General features: G+C 38.7%; 1 protein-coding gene across 2 annotated transcripts in view; it reads left to right on the top strand.

The window, feature by feature from the left end:
• LOC126939425 (40S ribosomal protein S17-like) overlaps positions 1 to 23,584 on the top strand; it is a 670,460-nt gene that overhangs the window by 45,967 nt on the left and 600,909 nt on the right. Inside the window, exon 1 of one of the 2 annotated variants that reach the window (XM_050764791.1) lies at positions 10,858 to 10,862. The exons of the other annotated variant lie outside the window; for it this stretch is intronic. The gene's annotated coding sequence lies outside the window, so the exon portion shown is untranslated. Of the gene's footprint in view, positions 1 to 10,857; positions 10,863 to 23,584 lie in introns of those variants that run through there. 2 annotated transcript variants of the gene reach the window in all.

Genomic DNA, 23,584 nt, shown 5'->3' with positions numbered 1-23,584 from the left:
AGCCCAGCTTGCTTTCTCAGTCAGGAGGCTGGTAGCCTGGGGCAAGTTCTCAGCCCTATTGGCCCACTGCCTGGAAACAAACTTGGTGCTGTTAGGGCAAGGGGGCACAGTGGGAGTGAGACTGGCCTTTTAAGTTGCATGGGAACTGGATGAAGCCTGTAACTGCTGGCATTCCCTCCACTTTTCTGACAACTTGCATGGCACACCAGAGGAAGTTATAATCCCCCTGGGAACTTATATAACTCCATTGGCCTGCATACATAAGGTACATTAACTACACACCCCCATGCCCCATAGCAGCCACAGCAAGACCTGCCTAAAAAGAGTCTGAGCTCAGACATGCCTAGCCCTGCCCTCACCTAATGGTCCTTCCCTACCTACCTTGGTAACTGAAGACAAAGGGTATATTCTTTTGGGAGTTATAGGGTCCCACCCACCACCTGATATTCCCTATACTACCATATCTGATGTTCTTTTGAAAGCACCACCAGCTGGCAGGAGGCCAACCAGCACAAAACTAGTGCATTCAATAACTACAACTATGGACCCTCACAGAGTTCATTTCACTATCCTGCCATCTCCAATAGAGCAGGTGCTGGTATACACAGCTTACAGACCTGAAGACAGTTCACATCACAGGACTCTGTACAGACACCCCCCAGTACCAACCCAGAGCCTGGTAGCACTGCTGGGTGACTAGATCCAGAAGATAAATAACAAACACTACAATTCAGCTCTCAGAAAGCACATCCCTAGGAAAAGAGGGAGAGTACTACATCAAGGGAGCATCTCATGGGACAAAAGAATCTGAACAGTAGCCTCTCACACCCAATCTTTCCTCTGACATAGCCTACCTAAATGAGAAGGAACCAGAAAAACAATTATAGTAATATAAGAAAACAAGGTTCTTTAACATCCCTGCAAAATCACAATAGCTCACCAGTGATGAATCCAAACCTAGAAGAAATCCCTGAATTGCCAGAAAAAGAATTGAGAAGGTTGATTATTAAGCTAATCAAGGAAGCATCAGAGAAAGATGAAGTCCAATTTAAAGGAATTTTTAAAAAATGATACAAGATAGGAAGGGAGAAATCTTCAATAGATAGAATAAATAAAAAACAATCACAACTTCAGGAAATAAAGGACATACTTAGAGAAATGCAAAATGTACTGGAAATTCTCAGCAATAGAATTGAACAAGCAGAAGAAAGAACTTCAGAGCTCGAAGACAATGTTTCAAAATAACCCGATCCAACAAAGACAAAGAAAAAAGAATAAAAAGTAATTAAACAAAGCATCCGAAAAGTTTGGGATTAAGTTAAATGACAAAACATAAGAATAATCAGTGTTCCTGAGAAAAAAGAGAAATCTAAAAGTTTGGAAAACATATTTGGGAAAATAATTGAGGAAAACTTCCCCAGTCTTGCTAGAGACCTAGATATTCACATACAAGAAGTTTAAAGAACACCTAGGAAATTCATTGCAAAAAGATAATCACCTAGACACATAGCCATCAGGTCATCTAAAGTCAAGATGAAGGAAAGAATCTTAAGAGCTATAAAGCAAAAGCACCAAGTAACCTATAAAGGAAAATCTATCAGGTGAACAGCAGATTTCTCAACAGAAACCCTACAAGCTAGAAGAGATTGGGGCCCTATCTTCAGCCTCCTTAAACAAAACAATTATCAGCCAAGAATTTTGTATCCAGCTAAGCTTCATAAATGAAGGAAAGATACAGTCTTTTTCAGACAAACAAATGCTGATAGAATTCACCACTACCAACCCAGCACTACAAGAACTGCTAAAAGCAGCCCTAAATCTTGAAACAAATTATGGAACTACATCAAAACAGAACCTCTTTCAAGCATGAATTTCACAGTACCTATAAAATAAAAATACAATTAAAAAAAACAAGGTATTCCTGCAACAAATATCAAATTAATAGAATAGTACATCACATCTCATACTAATGTTGGATGTAAATGGCCTAAATCCTCCACTTAAAAGATATAGAATTGCAGAATAGATAAAAATTCATCAACCAAGCGTCTGCTGCCTTCAAGAGACTCACCTAACACATAAGGACTCACATAAACTTAAGGTAAAGGAGTGGAAAAAGATATTCCATGCAAATGGACACCAAAAGCAAGCAGGAGTAGCTATTCTTATACCAGACATAAAAACTTTAAAGCAACAGCAGTTTAAAAAGACAAAGATGGACATTATATAATGATAAAAGGCCTTGTTCAACAGGAAAATATCACAGTCCTAAATATATATGCACCTAACATTGGAGCTCCCAAATTTACAAAACAATTACTACTAGACCTAAGAAATGAGATAAATAGCAACACAATAATAGTGGGGGACTTCAGTACTACACTGACAGCCTAGACAGGTCATCAAGACAGAAAGTCAACAAAGAAACAATGGACTTAAACTATACCCTAGTACCAAAGGACTTAACAGATATTTACAGAACATTCTACCCAATCACCACAGAATATACATTTATTTAACAGTGCATGGAACTTTCTCCAAGATAGGCCATATGATAGGCCACAAAACAAGTCTCAATAAATTTAATAAAATTGAAATTATATCAAGTGCTCTCTCAGACCACAGTGGAATAAAATTGGAAATTAACTCCAAAAGGAATATTAAAATCATGAAAATACATGGAAATTGAATGACATACTCCTGAATGATCATTGGGTCAACAGTAAAATCAAGATGGAAATTAAAAAATTCTTTGTACTAAATGATAACAGTGACACAACCTATTAAAACATCTGGGATACAGCAAAGGTAGTGCTAAGAGGAAAGTCTGTAGCCTTAAATGCTTACATCAAAAAGTCTGAAAGACCACAGGTAGACAATCTAAGGTCACACCTCAAGGAAGTAGAGAAACAAGAACAAACCACACCAAAATCCAACTGAAAAAAAGAAATAACCAAGATCAGAGCATAACTAAATGAAATTGAAACAAAAAATTATAAAAGATAAATGAAGCAAAAAGCTGGTTCTTTGAAAAGATAAATAAAATTGATACATCATTAGTAAGATTAACCAAGAAGAGAAAAGACTCAAATAAACTCTATTAGAAAAAAATGGGAGATATTACAACTGACACCACAGAAATACCAAAGATCATTCAAGGCTACTATGAAAACCTTTACATGCATGAAGTAGAAAACCTAGAGGAGATGGATAAATTCCTGGAAAGATATAATCCTCCTAGCTTAAATCAGGAAGAATTAGAAACTCTGAACGGACCAACAACAAGCAGCGAGATTGAAATGGTAATAAAAAAATTACCAACAACAAAAAAAGTTCAGGAGCACATGGATTCACAGTTGAATTCTATCAGACATTAAAAGAATTGGTACCAATCCTATTGACACTATTTCACAAGATAGAGGAAGAGGGAATCCTCTTTCAGCCATTCTATGAAGCCAGTATCACCCTAATAACAAAACCAGTAAAGGACATAAGAAAAAAAGAAAACTACAGACCAATATCCCTGATGAACATAAATGCAAAAATTCGTAAAAAAAATAGTGGCTAACCAAATCCAACAACATATCAAAAAGATAATGCATCATGATCAAGTGGGTTTCACACCAGGAATACAGGATGGTTTAACACACACAAGTCAATAAATGTGATACATCACATAAACAGAATGAAAAACAAAAATCACACGATTATCTCAATAGATGCAGAAGAAGCATTTGACAAATTCTAACATTGTTTAATGGTTAAAACCCTCAGCAAAAGTGGCATACAAGGGATATACTTCAATGTAATAAAAGCCATCTATGACAAACCCATAGCTAATATAATACTGAATGGAGAAAAGTGGAAAGCATTCCCTCTGAGAACTGGAACAAGACAAGGATGCCCACTCTCATCACTTCTATTCAACACAGTACTGAAAGTCCTAGCCACAGCAATCAGGCAAGAGTAAGAAATCAAGGGCATCCAAATCAGTAAAGAGGAAGTCAAGCTGTCACCTTTTGCTGATGATACGATTGTACACCTAGAAAACCCTAAAGACTCCTTCAAAAAGCTCCTAGAACTGATGAAAGAATTCTGCAAGGTTTCAGAATACAAAATTAATGTACACAAATCAGTAACTCTGTTATACATCAACAACAAGCAAGCTGAGAATCAAATCAAGAACTCAATCCCTTTTACAATATCTGCAAAAAGCAAAAAACAAACAAACAAAAAACTTAGGAATATACCTAACCAAGGAGGTAAAAGACCTCTACAAGGAAAACTACAAAACACTGCTGAAAGAAATCATAGATGACACAAAGAAATGGAAACACATCCCATGCTCATGGATGGGTAGAATCAATATTGTGAAAATGACCATAGTGCCAAAAGCAATCTAAAAATTCAATGCGATTCCCACCAAAATACCACTATCATTCATCACAGATCTAGGAAAAACAACCCTAAAATTCATATGGAACTAAAAAGAGCCCACATAGCCAAAGAAGACTCACCAAAAAGAACAAATCTGGAGGCATCACATTACCTGACTTCAAACTATCCTATAAGGCCATAGTCACTAAAACAGCATGATACTGGTATAAAAATAGGCACCTAGACCAATTGAACAGAATAGAGAATCCAGAAATAAACCCAAATACTTACAGCCAACTGATCCTCAACAAAGCAAACCAAAACATGAAGTGGGGAAAAGACACCCTACTCAACAAATGGTATTAGGATAATCAGCAAGCCACATGTAGAATGAAACTGGATCCTCATTTCTCACCATATTCCAAAATCAACCCAAGATGGATCGAGGGCTTAAATGTAAGATGTGAAACTATAAAATTTATAGAAGATAGCATTGGAAAAACCCTTCTAGACATTGGCTTAGGCAAAGATTTCATGACCTAAAAACAAATACAAAAAAATAAATAGGTGGGACTTAATTAAACTAAAAAGCTTCTGTACAGCAAAAGGAACAGTCAGCAAAGTAAGCAGACAACCCACAGAATGAGAGAAAATCTTCACAATTTATACATTCGACCAAAGACTAATATCCAGATTCTACAAGGAACTCAAACAAATGAACAAGAAAAAAACAAACAATCCCATCAAAAAGTAGGCTAAGGACATGAATAGACAATTCTCAAAAGCAGATACACAAATGGCCAACAAACATATGAAAAAAGGTCCAACATCACTAATGATCAGGGAAATGCAAATAAAACCACAATGTGATACCACCTTACTACTGCAAGAATGGTCATAATCAAAAAAATTAAAAAATAATAGATGTTGGGGTGAATGTGGTGAAAAGAGAAGACTTCTACACTGCTGTTAGGAATGTAAACTAGTACAACCACTATGGAAAATAGTATGGAGATTTCTTAAAGAACTAAAAGTAGAACTACCATTTGATCCAGCAATCACACTACTGGGTATCTACTCAGAGGGAAAAAAAGTTATTATACAAAAAAGATATTGCACATGCATGTTTATGACAGCACAATTAACAATTGCAAAAACATGGAACCAGCCCAAACGCCCATCAGTCAACGAATGAATAAAGAAACTGTGATATGTGTGTGTGTGCGTGTGTGTGTGTGTGTGTGTGTATGATGGAATGCTATTCAGCCATATAAAAAGAACAGATTAATGGCATTCACAGCAATCTGGATGGAACTGAAGACTTATTCTAAGTGAAGTAACTCAGGAATGGAAAAACCAAACATCGTACGTTCTCACTCATAAGTAGGAGCTAAGCTATGAGCCTGTAAACGCATAAGAATGATACAATGGACTTTGGGGACTCCAGGGAAAGGGTGGGAGGGGGTTGAGGGATAAAAGACTACAAGTTAGATTCAGTGTATACTGCTTGGGTGAAGGGTGCACCAAAATCTCACAAATCACCACTGAATCCAGAGAGTCCAACTATAGAGTTTTAACCACTGGAAATATTGTCTTGCTAGGCATTATACTTCAGTAACTTATTTTAACAATTGTTTAGTAAGTAGCAATGGCTACAGTTGTCATTGGCATTAGGGTGCTTCAATAACAAGAAAAACTATTTCTGAATAAATAAGCATGTAGAACATGGTGGTTGAGAATCTAAAAACTTGCCATGTTCAGCAAGTAGGTTGGTATGAAAGTCAGGATTGTGTGCCAGAAGGAAAAATAAAATAACAAAATTTCAAAATGAAAGTCTGTCCTTTTAATAGAATTCACCTTAGCAAAGTTTATCTAATCACTATTCTTATTTTCATCTTTTTTTTTTTTCCCAAGAACCAGGTCATTATGAAAAAATCCTGATGGTTCAAAAAAGCAAATTTGGCACAAAAGGACAGGTCAGGTACAGAGATCACAGACTGGCTCAGTGGCAAAGTTTAAGACTGACAGACAATTACTCACATTCTTTCCTTAAGATTCCCCATGACAATAAGAGCAACAATAGCATGACATGTACATGCATGCATGCACACACACAAACACACACACACACACTCTCTCACACTCAGAACTCCTATGCAGGGATGCATCCCAGTGTAGAGATAAATTCAAATGACATCAATATGAAAAATATAATGAAACACCTCTATTCCTTTTCTTCAACTACACTATGCCTCTTTCTTCACCTGAACCCCCTTACAAAAAGTTTCTAAGACCCTGGGAAATTTCCCATGCCTTCCTGACTTCCAATGCAGATCTCATTTGACCATGCTCCTTTTCTGGGTAATGAGTGTCTGATTCAGTGGTAACTTGGTCAGCTTTGGGTCAGAGAATCCAAGCATTTTTTTTTCTCAAAAGGTTACAATTCCATGTACAGGCAGATGATGCTTGTCATCTCATTCTGGCTCCAATGCTTGACAGCTCTATGGCTTTGAGCATGTTATTTATCGTCTCTGTGGCTCATTTTTTTATTTATAAAGTGGTCAGATATGAGGACTCCCCCTTAGGCTTCTTATTAGGATTATGTGAAACAAACCACGTAATGCATTTAGCACAGTGCTGGCATGCAGTAAGCACTCAGTAAAAGTCATTATTATTATGTTCACTCTTGCTATTTTTGTTACATGTAGTTGCAATGTTGGCAAAGATGAGTTCTTAAACCTGGAATTTCAGTCTAGTTTGTGAATTGAGTTGCACGGAGCGGCCTTAATTTTGCTCATCGGGTTGGTGATTGATGCTTGTTTGCTAACACAGAAAATGTTGGCAAAGGCAGGAAGGAGGGCTGGCAGAATAGCTGTACTAATTACCGAAGGTGCAAATTCAACATGCAGCAGTCTTGCACGACATAATGAGCCTGTGCTGAGGTGAAACAGGAGGTTTGTTACATACATTAGAATTAGATGCTCTAATTGCTTAGCATCCCAAATGTGAATGATTTCTTGAGAAACAGAAGAAAGTGATCCACCCACTTCTACATGACAACAAAAGAGTTCTCTTCAGTCTGTTGATAAGCAGGAAACCAAGACATAAGGGTAATTTCATCCAGGCAACAATTGATTAGATATGCTGCTATCTCTTCTCAAACACCACAGGGAGAAATAGAAGAATGTGATGAAGGAACAGTGTTCTTTATTAAGGGGAACCTGTAGCATTTCTTCACTGGCTAATGAGGGCACTGGCAGTGGGTCATTTGTGCTTTCATATGTTTAAAATTCAGGAGTTGAATCAGCCAGTCAAGCGGCAGCTATGATAGGAATAAGAACAACTTTCGGTTATTGCATTTAAGGAATATTATACATTATCCTGAGCAGATTCTAAGAATCTAAGACAAATTTAATCAATTCAAGAGAATATACATATTTATGGAATTTAGCAATTAAGTTGTTTAACAAATTGTTCAACAGTGCCACCTGTAGGCAAGTTTATGTCCCTTTAATGGTGTGATGTCAAGAGAGAATCCACACCTCTCAAAAGTTTGGCAAGAGCTTTTAGATCAGACTGAAGTTTCAATCCTAATTCTGATTTTCATGAGCTATATGAGCTTGGACAAGTTTCTCCACCTTCCTGAATTATTCAATAACTGTTTTTGCACCTCCAGTGACAAATAACACTCATTTTAAACAGAAACAGTCTATCCCATCTTTTGAGACATGAGTTCCGGGAAGTTCTTTGTAGGGCTATCTCAATATAATTTTACTAATTAGCTCAGTTTCCCCTCTTGGGAATATTCAAATCTTTCATCAATCAATATGGTTCTAAAAATATTAGAGAACAGATATTGCCTTCCTTCTTAATCTTTCTTTCTCTGGGCTAGTACTAGTTGTCCTTATGATATCTTTTTTTTTTTTTTTTTGAGACAAGGTCTTGCTCTGTTGCTCAGACTAGAGTGCAGTGGCACAATCACACCTCACTGTAGCCTCAACTTCCTATGCTCAAACGGTTCTCCCACTTCGGCCTCCCAAGTAGCTGGGACCACAGGCATGTGCTACCATGCCTAATTTTTTGATTTTTTAAATAAAGATGGGGGTCTCACTTTTTTGCCCAGGCTAGTCTCAAACTCCTGGCCTCAAGCAATCCTCCCAAGCTTGAGGCCTCAAGCTTGGCCTCCCAAAGCTCTGGAATTCCAGGTGTGAGCCACCATATCCAGCCTCCTTATGATCATCTTATACAAAACAAAAATAAACACTAATCACTAATATCAGTGGTAATTTCATGCACTACAAGCATTTTTTTTCCAGAACTTTATGAGGTAGTTCTATTATTTATTTCATTATTTCTACTTTATTTTATAATTCCTTTTTTGTTTTATGACCTCTTACTTTCCCTTTGAAATCTGATGAAATCAAAGTATTCATTAAGTTTACCTAAGCTTATAACCCCGCATACGGACTAAACACCCCTTAAGACCTATCCTTGGTCTCAGGTCCTCAGTAAACCTACCTGGACCTCGGGTTTTAAACCTCCTATTTTAAAAGAAGGAGTTAAATAGATGGAGTCAATATTCTATTTTTGCTCCCTCAATCTTACTTCTCATTCTTCCTCCGCAGATATCCTTACTCCACAAACTCCTATAAAAGAAACAAATCCTTTGGTTTTGTTGACCTAGTAAATATTGCTGCTGTTGTATTTTGACACCAGCAAATAAAATTTATTGCTGAAAAGTCAGAAAGTGACTTTTTAATTTTCAGTTTGCACAGCTCTTTAGTCTGGGAGACTGCAGAGATTTCAAATCTAGCCACAGGTGTTCAGTGAGCAGCTACACTCTGGGCCTAGCTTCCGGGAAGAGTCAGCACCTTCTACAAAAGAGAGAAGAAAATATTCTTGTCTGATAAGAAGATAGAAGGCTCAAGGTCGAGAAGGCAGCAGATGTGTGAATCTATGGTTTTCAGAGAAGAGAAAGAAAGATTGCCTTATGAGCTGTAATTTTCAGCTTTGTGAAGGCACCAGAATCACAGATCATCACTACGCAGCTATTGTATTTCAGGCATTGATTTTTGCAATGAGGTACAGGGAAGAGGCAAACACTGAATTTTCATTAGCTTCTTGGGGAAAGTGAGCATCCTCCCCACACCAAAGTGTCCACAACATATTAAGGGATAATTTATAAAAGCTGGCTCAATGGATCTTAAACAAACAGCAGCAATTGCAATGAAGCATGACTGGGTGAGTCGCTAATTTGAAGTAGGTCATGCCCACGTTAAAGGGCTACTCATTCAAAGCACTTGTCTTTTCTCTACTCAAAACTTTAATAGGAAAGCTGTCTGTTGTTGTCATTTTTTGCTTCTTTTGTATATGTTTTTTTCCACAGAAGGATGTTATGAAAAACCTGAAGAGTTAAGACACAATTCCAGGTTGAATATACATATAAGATTTATATCATATTTGAAATCAAAGTCCTTAACATCAGTACCATATTACGTACTCAGTCACTAAAGTAAACATTGGGAAATATATTGAGTGATGTAGAACCATCTCTGTGGCATTTATCAAACTCTACTTGGCACTATGATCACTTGAGTCTTACTTTTATTCTTCTCATAAAGCTATAAGCTTCTTGAGGTCAGAGAAGTTTTTTTACTCACTGCAATGTCTGATACAGGAGCTCACACATACTGAGTGCTGGGTAAAAAGCGGACTTACTTCCACATCTAAGAATTTATCCTACATGAATAATTGTGTAAAAATTGTCCATATAAAGACATTCCCTGCAGTCATTCATTATTTAAGAAATATTTATTTGAGGTAGTGGCTCACAACTATAACCCCAGCACTTTGGGGGGCCGAGGTAGGTAGGTAGATTACCTGAGGTCAGGAGTTCCAGACCATCCTGGTCAACATGGTGAAACCCCGTCTCTACTAAAAATACAAAAATTAGCCAGGCATGGTGGTGGATGCCTGTAATCCCAGCTACTTGGGAGGCTGAGGCAGAAGAATTGCTTGAACCCGGGAGGCAGAGATTGTAGTGAACTGAGATCATGCCATTGCACTCCAGCCTTGGTGACAAGAGTGAAACTCTGTCAACAAAAGAAAAAGAGAGAGAGAGAGGAAGAGAGGGACGGAGGGAGGGAGGGAGGAAGGAATGAAGGAGGGAAAGGAAGGGAAGGGAAGGGAAAAAGAAGAGAAAGAAAAAGAAAGAAAGAAAGAAAGAAAGGAAAGAAAGAAAGAAAGAAAGAAAGAAAGAAAGAAAGAAAGAAAGAAAGAAAAGAGAAAGAAAGAGAGAAAGAGAGAAAGAGAGAAAGAGAGAAAGAGAGAAAGAGAGAAAGAAAGAAAGAAAGAAAGAAAGAAAGAAAGAAAGAAAGAAAGAAAGAAAGAAAGAAAGAAAGAAAGAAAGAAAAAGAAAAAAGAGAAGGGAAGGAAAAGGAGGGGAGGGGAGTGGAGTAAGGGGAGGGGAGGGGGCTAAAGGGGGGGTAAGGGGAGGAGAGGGGTGGAGAGAGGAGGGGAGGGAAGGGAAGGGAAGGGAAGGGAAGGGAAGGGAAGGGAAGGGAAGGAAAACTGATTTGAACAGTTTGACTTCTAGGTATTGTACTTAGTATTAGGTTTATTGAGGGGAGCATAGGTGGATATAGTCCTTGTGTGCCCATTGAGAGTTCACACAATAATGGGAAAATTGACATTAACTAAATGATTATGCAACATGTATTTAGCTACAGAGTGTGATAAGGACTTTGAAGGATACGTATTTGGTTCTGTGGGAGTAGGTACCCAAAGATCTGATCTACTCAGGAGGACTATAAAGGCTTTCCTAAGGAAGTGATGATTGTACCAAGACCATAAGGTAAGTGACACATGTATAGTGAGAAGGCAGAAGGCAGAGGGCAGAAGGGAACCAGGAGAGTAGAGGAGAATGTAGAACTGCAGTACATTCTAGGAGTGAGATGTGTCAAGAGAGATGGACAGTAGCCACCCCATGAAATGCCATGGAGGCCATACTAAGGAGATTTATCTTTAGCAGAAGAGTAATTGTAGCCAGGTGCAGCAGCATATGCCTGTAATCCCAGCAACTCAGGAGCGTGAGGCGGGAGGATCGCTTGAGCCAAGGAGGTCGAGACTGCAGTGAGCCATGACTACACCATTGCACTCCAGCCTGGGTGACAGAGTGAGATTCTATCTCAAAAAAAAAAAAAAAAAAAAAAAAAAAAGTAATGGGATGTCACTGAAGGGTCTTAAGATAGGGGTGGTAGAAGAAATGTATGTTTTTCTATAATGTAAATTTTACATCATAGGACAAATGGAAAATCTAGTCTCTACTTAATTTTTTTAAAAAGTCCTAGCTTCTCTATTTCTTATTTTTTAATAAAAGGAAAGTGTAGTTAGGGGAAGTTTCCTACTAAAGCCTAAAAGCAATCTGTTTTCTCAGACATTATATAAGAGACGCTGAACTACAAAATGGGCAATGCCTTCAACAATTGTTCTGCAACAATTGTTGGAGCTTTCCAAATATAGTCATTTCTTTTAGCAATATTAAAGAACAAAAATTAAAGGAATAGCACTGAAACAAAATATGGGAAAAGGTTTTGTTTCTGTGTGAGCAGCAAAGCTAATATGTTTCAGATAAACACTTTTCTGTGGGTCTCATTAGATTTTAAGCTAAAACTGACAGCTGAACTACTACTGTAAATACAAAGATGAGACAGGCATGGTCCCTGTTCTCAGAGATACCACAACTAATTTATGAAGATCTATTAATATTTCCTAAGCTTTTGTTTGTTTTTTGTCTTGAGACAGAGTCTCACTCTACTGCCCAGGCTGGTCTCAAACTCCTGAGATTGAGCCTGATCTTCCTGCCTCAGCCTCCCAAACTGCTAGGATTACAGGTATGAGCCACCATGCCTGCCAAAATTTTCTTATACTTAATTAAAATGTGTTAATTATTTATATCATAGACATACCTGTATCTAGTTAAAATATCCAATAGCTTATTAGACAATGTCCATGAAATAAGATTATTTCTATTTATTTATTTTTTTATTAATTGCAATGTTTATCTAGATGTTTAGACTGACACTAACTTTTCTCAAACTTCTGAGCATTGCTGAGGTATTTCTTCCACAAAATTATAATCACACATTTCCAAACCATGTAATTATAGGGTTAAATCTATTAATAGAAATCATAACTTGTCATTACGTATTTAAAATGACCCGCCTAACAAAAGTACAAAAGGGTAAGCAATAGCCAATAAGATATGCTTACAGAGATTAGATTCAAAGTGTTACTCATACTCCTTAGAATATTAATTTTGCGAGATACTGAAACACTGCAACATTTGCAAACATTATCCTAGGTGCTTGGCATAGAAAACCTTGAAATTTCATATCCTTGGTAAGATTTTAGCATAGAAACTGGATTTTAAAAAGTCTTATACTTAATACTGCATGATTTCAGGAAGGTTTCATTAATACAAATGATAAATTTATATGGTTGAAAAGCAATAACAAAAAATTTAAATTTCTGAACAAACTGATATAAACCAAATCAGAAAACGTGCTACGCTACCAAACTTGGGTTCTCTGAACTGTTTCTCTATGCATATGGACGTTTCATTTGACTTGCTGATACTCTAAGTCTATTAGCCAATATGGCTAATCGGTATATTTTCTTATTCTACTTTGAATGTCCCTTAAGAAGGCAAGAACATAGTTTGGCTATTAGAATCCTTGATATACAACTGCACTTTGGGAAGATACTTTCCCAAACACTACTTTCATTCTAAAAAAAATCAACATTATTGAGTTGTAACATATAAAAATAATGCACCCACTGTAAGTATATGATTCATTGAATCTAGACAACATATGCAATTGCATAAACATTTCTACCATCAAGACATGAAATATGTCCAGCACTTCAGAAAGGCTCCTCGTCGTTTTGAGGTTATCCTCACCCTTGGCCCCGGACAATAACTTATCTGCTGTCATCATAGATTAGTTTCATTTCTTTTTGAATTTCACATATAAAATCATACAGCATGTACTCTTTTGTGTCTTTTTTGTGTTTTCAGATGTTTTATTATAACGTGCTGTATTAGTCTGTTGTCATGCTGCTATGAAGAAATACCCAAGACTGGGTAATTTATAAAGAAAAGAGGTTTAATTGCCTCACAGTTCCACATGGCTGGGGAGGCCTCAGGAAACACAATCATGGCAGAAGGCACCTCTTCACAGGGTGGCAGGAGAGCAAATGAGTGCCAAGCAAAGGGGGAAGCCCCTTATAAAACCATCAGATTTCATGAGAACTCAGTGTCATGGGAACAGCATGGGGAAACTGCCTCCATGATCCAATTGCTTCCCACTGAGTCCCTCCCGCAACATGTGGGTATTATGGGAACTAAATTCAAGATGAGATTTGGGTGGGAAAACAGCCAAACCATATCATTGCGTAGGAATACTTTTGTTTGTATTTATCCTACTCAGAGCTTTCTAGCTTTTTGAATCTATAAATTTGTGTCTTTGCAAAATTTGGGAATTTGAGGGACATTATTTCTTCACATATTTTTGTGTCTTGCTTTTTTTCTTCTATCTTTCTCCTTGGACTCAAATTTCACATGTGATAAAACAAATGTTATGCCTTTGAGGCTCTGTTCATTTTTTTCAGTATTTTTTCTTTGCCTTCAGATTGAATATTTTCTCCTGTTCGGTCATCAAATTTATTGAACTTTTTCTATGTCATTTCCATTTTGCTGTTAAGCTTATTCAATGAGTTTTTTTAAATTTCAAATATTGTATTTTCCAGTTCTAAAAATTCCATTTTTAATGTTCCTTTTCTCAATTTTCTATTTCTATCTTTTTATTCATTCTAAGTATTTTTTCCCTTATATTATTGAGTATAATAATAATTTGCTCAATAATAATCTGCTTTAAAATTTTGTCTGATAGGTACAACAACTTGGCCATTTCAAGATCATTATTTTTCTTACTGGTCTTTTCCCCTAAGAAAATGGTTCCCATTTTTTATTTCTTCTTTTGTTAAGTAAGTTTTGTACTGTATCCTGGATATATGCATTTAATATTATAGAGACTCTGGATTCTCTTACATTGCCCTATACAGTGTACAAGTATTTGTTTTAGCGAATTGTTTTGGTAAATTTAAACTGCACACTCTTTCTCCTGGGCAGTGGTCCTGATCTCAATTCTGTCCTTTTTGCCTTGCTATGTTACTGAAAGTCTACCACACACAGATGTGATTCAGAGGTCATCGATATCTGGGAAGAGTTTATACACTAATTATTGGACTTTCCCTCTGTGGGTCTCCCCAGGATTCCTAACCTGTTTTTCTATAACTGTGGTTGCCCTGAACTTTCTCCTCTGTTTGAGCCAACATGACACCAGACTTTCTTGTAGTTTTATCACCCCGTGTGCACACATTGTCATTCTCAGGATGGAAACAAATAAAATGGGAAACTCTCCCAGTGCCATTCCCCTCCCAGTATCGATTCCTGTCCCCACCTCCACCCCATAGTCTGTCTGCTTTTTGTCACTCTCCGATGCCTTTGGGAAGGTTTTGTTATTTATTTTTTATTTTTGGAACAGATTTCATATTTGTTATTTGAGAGAGTGTATGAGAGGAGCTTTCTGAGCTATCCACTGCCAGTAGAACCCGCATTTATTTTAAATTATCAAATTATGGCAGCTTGAGCGCCCACTGATATATCTGATGAATATTCGTTCACCTCAGTATCTCTTTTGGCTATAATAAGTTCTAAAAGTGGTGCCTTAATCATGCTTAAAAGCCAGTGTTGAAACTACTGCCATGTGGTTTTCACTCTATTCCCCCTTTTATATATTCAGTGACTGCAAAGTCCCGTGGTCAAGCTTCGCCATTGTCACTGCCTGCCATGTTGTCCCTAAAAGAGTTCTGAACAGAAAGAGAGAGATGGCTTTTATTGCCTTTTTACTTGGAATCCAAAGTAGCTCCATTTGTGCCTAGAGTCACACAAAGAATCTCGTTAAATCTGTTTGCCCCATGAGATCAGATGCATTCAGAGTGACACAACCATAGGGTTCTAGTATCACCTCTTTGTCTGTATCTCCCTTTTATTTCTAAATTATGGTAATAAAATATTAATGAAGTTCAGTAACTGAACAATATGAAAACATGTCTTCACTCTGATGATAATAACATTAGCTATAATTTATTGAATTATTTACCATGTGCTAAGACCTACTTGATATGGTTAGAGAGTAATACTTAAGAATGTGATATTTGAAGCTGGATTTTTTGGGTTAATAGTATTACTTTGAATAAGTTGCCAACTCTCTGTGCTTCAGTTTCCCAACTTGGAAACGAAAAAAAACTGACCAACTATAGAGTGTGTTATAATGATTAAATGAACAATACAGGCAATCAATTTAGAATTGTGCCAAGTACATAGTGAGCATTCAATAAATATTAGCTATTACTGTAATTATGATTGTCACAACAATCCTATGGAATATATTTTCTTAATTTTTAAATATTTTATAATGAGAAAACTGAGACAATAAAAGTTTCGATTACTTGCCCAGGTTCACTTAGCTTTTAAGAAACTTAACCTGAATTTTGAGTCAGATGTTCTGGCTCCAGGGTCCCCGTACTTAACCAGTCTCCTGTTTTAAATGCAGTCCAAGTAGCTGGTTGTAGGATGAATGTCACACTATTCTCCTGGTTCTCCCCAGTGCAGCAAAGTTCACATGTTATTAACTGATATGAACAAACACTGGGAAAAGTGGGAGGAGATTTTATCAGGCTCTTGCTCAGCCAACCAAAATTGTCTTGTAACTCCTATGATTAATTATACTAAAAAATCCACTATAACTTTTAAAGATTTAAGGTTTGTTCTAAATCTTCAACTTTTTAGTGTTTGTTTGTTTGTTTGTTTTTTTATCTCAGAAAAGACATCAGTGCTGAATTACACAAATAAGTAGATAAATACTGTCTTGGTAAGTTTGATCTTGTGATAATATGTTGTTTTCATAGTAGCATTGCTCAGGTACTGAACTATTAATATTTTATTAGCATATTTTAGAAATATATCTCTCGGTGGTTTTATGTCACATATAAAAACAAGTAAATATTAAATTTACATACAACTTTAATTAGGAGTAAAAATAGAACTACATTTTATTCATTTTACCCTCAGCAGATTTATCACTTTTATTAAAAAATTCAAGCTATCATGTTATGAATTATTAGAATAATAATAATCTATGATAGAAAAGGACACAGAAGGTTTGTAATTCTACGTTACATCAAATTTTACATAGAAATCCTTTCTGTAACATCATAGGTATATCATCATTCATCCACTATTTTCGATTTATCTGTTGTTAGAAGGTGTTGATTTTTAAAAAGTTTTTTCCATATTGAGCTAAAAACTCACTTTTTATAAATGTCACTCATTAGCTCTAGATGCAGCCATAAGAAAACATGAAAATGAACTCCCTCTTTTATGTTACAGCTATTTAAATATTTAAAAATAATTATCCTTTTTATCCAAATATTCTTGGATTAAATAGTCTATATATTATTTCCAGAACTTCCTTAACATATAATAATCGTCTTACATATGAACACATGCTCATCTATTTCCATTTTAAAAAGTGGTGAACAGAACTTAACACAGTACAATGTATGTGATCAGATGAGTGCAGAATTCACTAGATTTATCACCTCTCTTGACCTGGAAACTCTACTTGGATTAATGCAGTCTCTGAATGCTTCCTTTCTCTTCTACTGCTGTCCTTGCAACTAACAAAATATCATTAAAGTTTGCTTATTGCTTTAAAGGTTATTTAAATATTTCATCAATCTATAAAAAGATACTTCTTTCTAGGAGCAAATCTACTATTTAAAGCAATAAAGGAGAGGCTGGCAAGATGGAATAGGAACAGCTCTGGTCTGCAGCTCCCAGCGAGATCAATGCAGAAGGCAGGCGATTTCTGCATTTCCAACTGAGGTACACGGTTCATCTCATTGGGAATAGTTGGACAGAGGCTGCAGCCCATGAAGGGTAAGCTGAAGCATGGTGGGGCATCGCCTCACCTGCGACATGCAAGGGGTCGGGGAATCTCCCTCCCCTAGCCAAGGGAAGCCATGAGAGACTGTACCGGGAGGAACAGTGCACTCTGGTTCAGATACCGCACTTTTCCCACATTCTTCACAACCGGAAGACCAGGAGATTCCCTCCGGTGCCTATGCCACCAGGGCCCTGGATTTTTAAACACAAAACTAGCCAGCTGTTTGTGCAGACACTGGGCTAGCTACAGGAGTTTTTTTGTTTTGTTTTGTTTTCATACCCCCATGGCACCTGGAATGCCAGGGAGACAGAACCGTACACTCCCCTGGAAAAGGGGCTGAAGACAGGAAGCCAAGTGGTCTGGCTTGGCAGGTCCCACCCGCACGGAGCCCAGCAAGCTAAGATCCACTGGCTTGAAATACTAGCTGCCAGCACATCAGTCTGAGGTCGACGTGAGATGCTCGAACTTGGTGGTGGGGAGGGGCATCTGCCATTGCTGAGGTTTGACTAGGCAGTTTTACCCTCCAGTGTAAACAAAGTTACCAAGAAGTTTGAATGGGGCAGAGCCCACTGTAGCTCAGCGAGGCTGCTGTGGCCAGACTGCCTCTCTAGATTCCTCCTCTCTGGGCAAGGCGTATCTGAAAAAAAGGCAGCAACCCCAGTCACGGACTTATAGATGAAACCTCCATCTGCCTGGGACAGAGCACCTGGGGGAAGGGGTGGCTGTGGGCATAGCTTCAGCAGACTTAAATGTCCCTGCCTGACAGCTCTGAAGAGAGCAGCAGTTCTCCCAGCACAGCATTTGGGACTGACTGCCTCCTCAAATGGGTCCCTGACCCCTGTGTCTACTGACTGGGAGAAACCTCCCAGTAGGGGCCAACAGACACCTCGTACAGCTGACATCTTGTAGGTGTTCAAAATAAAGGGATGGAGGAATATTTAACAACAAAAAGGAAAGAAAAAAAAAAAAAAAAGGCAGGGTTGCAATCCTAGTCTCTGATAAAAAAGACTTAAACCAACAAAGATCAAAAGAGACAAACAAGGACACTACATAATGGTAAAGGGATCAACACAACAAGAAGAGCTAACTGTCTTAAATATACATGCACCCAATACAGAAACACCCAGATTCATAAAGCAAGTCTTAAGAACTAAAAAGAGACTTGCACTCTCACACACTAATAGTGGGAGACGTTAACACCCCACTGTCAATATTAGACAGATCAATGAGACAGAAAATTAACAAGGGTATCCAGGACTAGAACTCAGCTCTGGACAAAGTGGACCTAATAGAAATCTACAGAACTCTCCACCCTAAATCAACAGAATATATAGTCTTCTCAGCACCACATCACACTTATTCTAAAATTGACCACATAATTGGAAGTAAAATACTCGTGAGTAAATGCAAAAGAACAGAAATCCTAACAAAGTCTCTCAGATTACAGTGGAATCAAATTAGAACTGAGGATTAAGAAACTCACTCACAACTGCACAACTACATGGAAACTGAACAACCTGCTCTTGAATGACTATGGGTAAATAATGAAATGAAGGCAGAAATAAAGATGTTCTTTGAAACCAATGAGAACAAAGACACAACATATCAGATTCTCTGGGACACATTTAAATCAGTGTGTAGCAGGAAATTTACAGCACAAAATGCCCACAAGAGAAAGCACGAAAGATCTAAAATTGACACCCTAACATCACAATTAAAAGAACTAGAAAGGCAACAACAAACAAATTCAAAAGCTAGAAGAAGACAATAAATAACTAACATCAGAGCAGAACTGAAGGAAAGAGAGACATGAAAAACCCTTAAAAAAATCAATGAATCCAGGAAGTGGTTTTTTGAAAAGATCAACAAAATAGATAGACCACTAGCCAGACTAATAAAGAGAAAAAGAGAGAAGAATCAAATAGACACAATAAAAAATGATAACGGGGATATCACCACTGGTCCTACAGAAATACAAACTACCATTGAGAGGTGAAGCCAGCTGCACTTCCCAGGTTGAAGAGGCCTTGGAGAACTTTCCTGTCTTACAAGGGGACTGTAAAATGCACCAATCAGTGCTCTGTAGCTAGCAAGAGGTTTGTAAAATGGACCAATCAGTGCTCTGTAAAATGGATCAATCAGCAGGATTCTAAAAGTTACCAATCACAGGGAGGATTGAGAAAAGGGCATTCTGATAGGATAGAAACAGGACATGGAAGAGGACAAATAAGGGAAAAAAAGCTGGCCATGCCAGCCAGCAGCAGCAACCCACTCGGGTCCCCTTCCAGCTGTGGAAGCTTTGTTCTTTTACTCTTCACAGTAAATATTGCTGCTGCTCACTCTTTGGGTCCGTGCCACCTTTATGAGCTGTAACACTCACTGCAGAGGTCCGCAGCTTCATTCTTGAAGTCAGAGAGACCATGAACCCACCAGAAGGAACCAAGTCCGGACATATCTTGGGGGTTTGTCTGGGATTTCGCCACCTGGTGAGTACAATTGGACCCCTTTCCCTTGCTATTCTGTCCCATTTTTACTCAGAATTTGGGGGATAAACACTGGGCACCTGTCAGCCAGTAAAAAGCGACTAGTGTGGCTGCCAGACTAAAGACATGGGTGTCGGGCTTTCTGGGAAAGGGCTCTCTAACAACCCCCGACTCTTGGGAGTTGGGAGCATTGGTTTGCCTGGAATCAACTTCTGTTTTTCTTGTACTTCTGGGCTGAGCTGAGGGTCAGCAGAGAGGAAAGCCATTCAACAGGCTCACCCTTGAAATACATCCTAGGCCATTGGGACCAATTTGATTGGCAAACCCTGAAAAAGAAGCAGCTTTTTTTTTTTTTCTGCACTGTGGCCTGGCCCCAATGTTCTCTCTCTGATGGGGAAAAATGGCCACCTTAAGGAAGTATGATTTACAATACTATCCTGCAACTTGACCTTTTCTGTAAGAGAGAAGGTAAATAGAGTGAACTACCTTATGTCCAAACTTTCTTTTCACTGAAGGATAATCCACAACTATGCAAAGTTTGAAATTTACATCCCAGAGGAGGACCTCTCAGCTTCCCTCCATATCCTAACCTTCCTACAGCTCCCCTCCCTGTTAATGATGAGTCTCCTCTAATCTCCCACTCCGAGAAGGAAACAAAGAAATCTCCAAGAGAACGCAAAACCCCCCAGGCTATCAGTCATGTTTTCTTTAAGTTGTAGGGGGAGGGGAATTGGCCCATCCCAGGTTCCCAGGTACATGTCCCCTTCTAACTCTCTGATTTAAAGCAGATCAAGGTAGACCTGGAGAAGTTTTCAGATGATCCTGATAGGTATATAGGTGCCCTACAGGGTGTAGGGAAAACCTTCGTCCTCACTTGGAGAGATGTAATGCTAATGTTAGATCAAACGCTGGCTTTTAATGAAGAGAATGTGGCTTTATCTACAGCCTGAGAGTTTGGAGATACCTGGTATCTTAGTCAAGTAAATGATAGAATGACAGCCAAGAAGGGAAAATTCCCTACCTGTCAGCAAGTCGTCCCCAGCATAGATCCCCACTGGGACCTAGACTCAGATCATAGTGACTGGAGTCGTAAACATCTGTTGACCTCTGTTCTAGGAGGACTAACGAGAATTAGGAAAAAGCCCATGAGTTATTCAATGATGTCCACCATAACTCAGGGGAAAAAAAAAATCCTACCGCCTTCCTGGAGTGACTATGGGAGACTATAGTCACTATATTCCCCCGTCACCTGACTCCCTTGAGGGTCAATTGATCCTAAAAGATAAGTTTATTATCCAATCAGCCACAGATACCAGAAGAAGGCTCCAAAAGCAAGCCTTGGGCCCTGAACAAAATCTGGAGGCATTAATAAACCTGGCAACCTCAGTGTTTTATAATAGGAACCAAGAGGAACAGGCCGAAAAGGAAAAGCAAGATAAGAGAAAGGCAGCAGCCTTAGTCATGGCCCTAAGACAAACAAACCTTGGTGGTTCAGAGAGGACAGAAAATGGAGCAGGCAAATAATCCAGTAGGGCTTATTATCAGTGTGGTTTGCAAGGACATGTTAAAAAAGATTGTCTAACAACAAAAAAAAAGTCACCCCCTTGCCCATGTCCACTATGCCAAGGCAATCACTAGAAGGTGCACTACCCAGAGGACAAAGGTTCTCTGGGCCAGAAGCCCCCAACCAGATGATCCAACAACAGGACTGAGGGTGCCCAGAGCAAACAACAGCTCATATCATCACCCTCACTGAGCCCCAGGTACGTTTAACCATTGAAGGCCAGGAAATTGACTTCCTCCTGAACACTGGTGTGGCCTTCTCAGTGTTAATCTCCTGCCCCAGACGGCTGTCCTCAAAGTCTGTTACTGTCTGAGGAATCCTGGGACAGCCTAAAGTCAGGTATTTCTCCCACCTCAGTTGTAACTGGGATACTTTGCTCTTTTCACATGCCTTTCTTGGTATGCCTGAAAGTTCCACCCTTATTAGAGAGGGACACATTAGCCAAAGCTGGAGCTATTATCTACATGAATATGGGGAACAAGTTACCCATTTGTTGTCCCCTACTTGAGGAGGGAATCAAAAGTCTGGGCATTGGAAGGACAATTCAGAAGGGCAAAAAATGCCCACCCAGTCCAAATCGGACTAAAAGACTCCACCACTTTTCCTTATCAAAGGCAATACCCTTAAAGCCTGAAGCTCATAAAGGATTACAGGATATTTTTAGACATTTAAAAGCTCAAGTCTTAGTAAGAAAATGCAGCAGTCCCTGCAACACCCCAATTCTAGGAGTACAAAAACAAAACACTCAGTGGAGATTAATGCAAGTTATTAGACTCATCAATGAGGCAGTAATTCCTCTATATCCAGTTGAACCTAACCCCTATACCCTGCTCCCTGAAATACCAAAGGAAGCAGAATGGTTCACTGTTCTGGACCTCAAGGATGACTTCTTCTGCGTTCCCCTGAACTCTGACTCCTAGTTTCTCTTTGCCTTTGAGGATCCCACAGACCACACGTCCCAACTTATGTGGACGGTCTTGCCTGAAGTGTTTAGGGATAGCCCTCATCTGTTTGGTCAGGCACTGGCCCAGGATCTAGGCCACTTCTCAAGTCCAGGCACTCTGGTCCTTCAGTATGTGGATGATTTACTTTTGGCTACCAGTTCAGAAGCCTCATGCCAGCAGGCTACTCTAGATCTCTTGAACTTTCTAACTAATCAAGAGTATGAGTCATCTAAATCAAAGGCCCAGCTCTGCCTACAACAACTCAAATATCTAGGCCTAATCTTAGCCAGAGGAACCAGGGCCCTCAGCAAAGAACAAATACAGCCTATATCTGCTTATCCTCACCTTAAGACATTAAAACAGTGGTGGGGGTTCCTTGAAATCACCAGCTTTTGCTGTGGATCTCTGGATACAGCAAGATGGTCAGGCCACTCTATACTCTAATCAAGGAGACCCAGAGGGCAAATACTCATCTAGTAGAATGGGAATCAGAGACAGAAACAGTCTTCAAAACCTTGAAGCAGGCCCTAGTACAACCTCTAGCCTTAAACCTTCCCAAAGGACAAAGCTTCTCTTTATATGTCACAGAGAGAGTAGGAATAGCTCTTGGAGTCCTTACTCAGACTCGGGACAACCCCACACCCAGTGGCATACTTAATTAAGGAAATTGATGTAGTAGGAAAAGGCTGGTCTTACTGTTTATGGGTAGTTGCAGCAGTGGCTATCTTAGTATCAGAGGTTACCAAAATAACACAAGGAAAGGATCTCACTGTCTGGACTACTCATGATGTAAATTGCATACTAGGTGCCAAAGGAAATTTATGGCTATCAGACAACTGCCTGCTTTGACACTAGGCACCACTCCTTGAGGGACTGGTGCTTTGAATATGCACATGTGTTGCCCTCAACCCTGCCACATTTCTCTCAGAGGATGGAGAACCAATAGCACCTGACTGCCAATAAACTGTATCTCAGACTTATGCCAACTGAGAGGATCTTTTAGAAGTCCCCTTAGCTAATACTGACCTTAACCTATTTACCAATGGAAGTTCATTTGTGGAAAATGGGATATGAAGGACAGGTTATGCCATAGTTACTGATGTAACAGTACTTGAAAGTAAGCCTCTTCCCCTAGGGACCAGC

The sequence above is a fragment of the Macaca thibetana genome, chromosome 16 (assembly GCF_024542745.1).
Source record: "Macaca thibetana thibetana isolate TM-01 chromosome 16, ASM2454274v1, whole genome shotgun sequence".
NCBI classification, from domain to species: domain Eukaryota; kingdom Metazoa; phylum Chordata; class Mammalia; order Primates; family Cercopithecidae; genus Macaca; species Macaca thibetana.
This window is presented reverse-complemented; position numbering and strand designations above follow the sequence as displayed.